The sequence below is a fragment of the Rhinolophus sinicus genome, linkage group LG05 (genome assembly GCF_036562045.2).
Source record: "Rhinolophus sinicus isolate RSC01 linkage group LG05, ASM3656204v1, whole genome shotgun sequence".
In the NCBI taxonomy this organism is placed as follows: Eukaryota; Metazoa; Chordata; class Mammalia; order Chiroptera; family Rhinolophidae; genus Rhinolophus; species Rhinolophus sinicus.
This window is the reverse complement of record NC_133755.1, coordinates 130804268-130808238: the sequence shown is the minus strand read 5'-3', so window position 1 is coordinate 130808238 and position 3971 is coordinate 130804268. Positions and strand designations below refer to the sequence as shown.

At 39.4% G+C, this 3971-nt stretch overlaps 1 non-coding gene across 1 annotated transcript; it reads right to left on the bottom strand.

Annotated features, from left to right (window-relative positions):
• Nucleotides 1-687: 687 nt before the first annotated feature.
• LOC141571959 (U7 small nuclear RNA) lies at nt 688-750 on the bottom strand. Its single transcript, XR_012496993.1, has one exon. It is a non-coding gene; the product is annotated as a U7 small nuclear RNA (small nuclear RNA).
• Between the last annotated feature and the right edge of the window lie 3221 nt (nt 751-3971).

Sequence of the window (3971 nt, the reverse complement as noted above, 5' to 3'; positions counted from 1 at the left end):
ATTCAGTTATTTTTTCAAGAAGAGGAAGAGTTAGGTATATTTTCTGGGCTCCTGTATGTTTGAGGATGTTTTCCTAGTCCCTTAACGCTTGAATGACAACTTGGCTGGGTATATAACTTTAGGATTTTTTGTTTCTGTTTTTTTGTCAAAACTATCTTTTTGGATTTAGTATGTATAGGAGACATTTGAGCTCAGATTAATTTTATTTTCCCTTCCCAACTTGGTTGCTTGTCTTCTCCTGCCTCTCCACCTTCTATTTAGAAAAGTTTAAAATGTACCAGAAATACAAAGAATAAAATAAACATTAATACTCTCCATACCCAGATACACTACTATTTATATTTTCACTTGCTTCAAGTCTTATCTTTTTTCCCCCCTTTTCTTTCCTTTCCCTCTTTTCCTCCCTCCTTCCCCCGTTCCTAACAGATATTACAGATATAGCTAAAGTGCCCTTTAACCAGTGCCCCGCTTCCCATTCTACTCACTAGTCCACTCCAGAGCCACTCAAGGACAGCCACTATTAAGAATTTGAAATGTAATTTTCAGGCCATTTAAAATAATTGTACATACATATTTATACATCCATGAATAATATATAGTATTGTTTTGAGCTTGTATGTGTTTTTCTTATTTATATAAATTGTATCATACTAGAGATAGTTGGTATCTACCTTTTTTGGGGGTTTGGGGGGCTTTCAGGTGAAAACTGGAAGACCTACTAGATAAATTCAAAAAGAGCTGTAAGCACCATCTACCTTTTTAAAGGATTCATTTTCCTTAACCCCTATACTTAAAAATATTGTCAGGTTGTGTTGAGGTGTAGTTTTACTTATTTTCAAGAATATATTTTGATCCCTTTTAACTTGTACGTTCAGGTTTGTTTTCAGCTCAGAATTTTTTTATATTATGTTTTTGTTTATTGCTTCTGATGGAATTTTTCTAGTCTTCCACGAGGAATACTGAAATGTGTAGAGTGGATCTAACTGTTGACTACTTGTTTTTTCTCATTACTCTTGTTCTGATGAGGAGCAGTTAATTCAGACTCAGTGTTTATTAACATACAGATACATGAATTTTGTTATTCATGTGTGCACTGTTAACGTCTTTTTTAAGGTCATAGCTATTGGGAAGGTTGATATACTCCTTTCCTACAAATTCCCAGTTCCTCTAAGTTTTTTATCCCCAGAGTACTGGAGTGGGACCATTTTTACTGTCCAGTTCTGTGTTCCTTGATGACCTGAAGAGAAGGAGTTACCAAAATTCTAAAATCTCCAAAGTCACCTCACTCAGGAATCTTTTTATCTCTGGCCCAACCCACCTCGTTTATGTGTATAGAATAAACTTCTCAGGATGCTTTGCAGGACCAGCAGAATCTCCACTCCCCTTTTCACTCCAATTCCTGCCTTGTCTTTTGGAATTTGCTATTTCACAATGGAAGAAGAAAGACTTGGGAGAAGTGGGTTTGGGGACTAGTACCCTAGACTTCGTTAGACTTTTACATCCACATAGATCCTGGAAATAAGCTATCTGTAACTTAAGTCCTTAGCTTTGGATGTTATATGAGTTCTCTCTCTCCCTGTTGTTGCCTTTTTAATCCTAGCTAATTTAATGGTAGCTTAAGAAGGGACAGTTAGCTAGACGCCATTTTAACTGAATACATTTTGACTGTTTGAACTCTAGGACACCTTAGCTATTTCCTTTATGCCTTGACACTTGGATAAAATGAGTTTTTTTTCCCCCCTGTTAAAACCTTATTATCCCAAATCAGCTCTGATCCCAGTGGTACTTGAATCTCAGTGTTGGCTGTACATTCTTGAGTCTCAAAGTTTCTCTTACCTCCCAGTTTAAAGTGCAATTGAACTAGGTACTTGGAATAGTAGCTCCTTAGGTAGATATGAACAGAGTGGTGTAGAGCCAGGGTCAGTGGTGATGTGGCTTTCTAGATAAAGGAAAAAACAAAAACAAAAACCCATGTACAATGGGAAGAAGATAGGAAGAACATACTGCATGTGGGGAGTGTTAAATTGTTGATGAGACTGCCTTAGTTCTAAGAATCTGGGTTTTGTTGTTAGACCAGTTCACTTTCCTCATCTGTAAAATAGGGATACGAAGAGTAACTAGCTCATATGATTTTTACACAGATTAAATGATGTAGTGCATGCATGATAAGTACTTAGCACTGAGTAAGGGTTAAAATACTGTTATGTTCTATTACTGTTACTATTATCATTCATGGTTAATTTTGACCTAAAATGCAGTTGGAGCCATAGGTGTGGTCAAGGTATGGTCAGAAGTATAACCGGATGACCTATGGTCAGAGGGATAGGTGTGGTCAGATCATGAGAATCCACCGAAAAGAACAGGGACATTGACATGATTAAATTTGTGTTGAAATGTCGGTCTGCTGTGCTTTGAAGAAGAACTTGCATGCAGACCCTAGGAATGGCCGTGGTGTGCTGGAGTGTATGTATATCAGCTTGTGAGAGCCAATTGTTAGGTTCACCGGGATTTCCTGAGTAGGTTGTTGAGCATAGATGTTATTACATATTAAATTATATAATGTTATAATTATATTATATTAAAAAGAAAGATAAATACTTAAAGCTTATCATTTCCTAATTTTGCTACATTTATGCTCTTGAAGTTCTTTATATCGACTGTGTCTGTATGGTGAAAACACTATATAATTCCATCTCTTCCTAACACTGTCATCAGTGATATCACTTTAGTAACTTGAAATGAGCAAGTGGCAGTGTTTATACTATGTAAATAAGCAGATTCTACAAATCAGGGCTTATTCACACCCTGTAGAGTTGGTTGTTAAACCTTTACTAGCACACCACTGGCCTAGAGAGACCCTTAGAAAGCTATTGAAGTAGTTCTGTAGAGACATGAGTGCTCGACTCTTAGCACTTAGATTGGTGAGGAGACAGATTTGAGAGACATTTTAGTATTAGGATCAATAGGACATCGTGATTGACTGAATGTGGGGAAAAGATGAAGCTTGAAGCCTGAAAAGGAGGTATCTGGCTTGAGAAGCTCTCCCTTGTTGTCTTTGATGAAGCAGGCTGCCATAATGTATAGCTTGGCAATGTCAAGGTAACTTTCTGTCATACTTGTTGCCTTGTAGCCACAAAATGGCTGCTCCAGAATCAGGTATTGCATTCTCCTTTAAAGTAGAAAGATGAGGGTGTGGGGGTGCAGGGTGGATTGAGGAAGGCCAGCTGTATTTCCTTATCAGGAAACCAGAAGCTTTCCCAAGACCATCCTTACCTCATTGCAAAGAACTGAAGGTGGCTTCTGGCTGACAGCAGTGAGGAACTGAAGCCGTTTTGTCAATAGCCCAGAAGGTACTAAATCTTGCTAACAACCATATGAGCTTAGAAGCAGATCCTTCCACAGTGAAGCCTTCAGCTAGGACTCCAGCTCTGGCTGACACCTTGATTGTAGTTTCCTGAGAGATACTGAAGTGGAAGACCCAGCTAGGCTGTGTGCAAATTTCTGACCCACCAAAATATGAGATAATGAATGTGTGGTATTTTGAACTGCTAAGTTTGTGGTAATTTGTTCAGCAATAGTAGGTAACAAACTCAAGGCCTTTAGCTACTTAGTGCTGGAGAGCACTTTCCTGCGTTGGGGGTGAGTTGGCTGGAGCCTGGTTTTATGTCCGCTGAGCAGAGTTCCACAGTGGAATCTTTAATAGATGCTTGTCCTTCTGAGTGACAGGTGAGTAGCTCAGAACTTGTCATGCTTCACTCTGCTTTTCCTGTGTGCACTGACTGAAGCCTTCAGTCTTCTGGAAAGCAGCTAGCAGTGCCCTGGGATAAGAGTGGTAGCTGGTATGAATCCTGTTCTAGCAGGCAGAGCCCAGTCATTGATCCTGCATTGGCCTGGAAGAAATCTTCACTGGTGAAGGAGCCCTGATCCTCCCTCTGTGCGTGATGGCGGGGGGTGGGGGTGGGGGGGTGTCA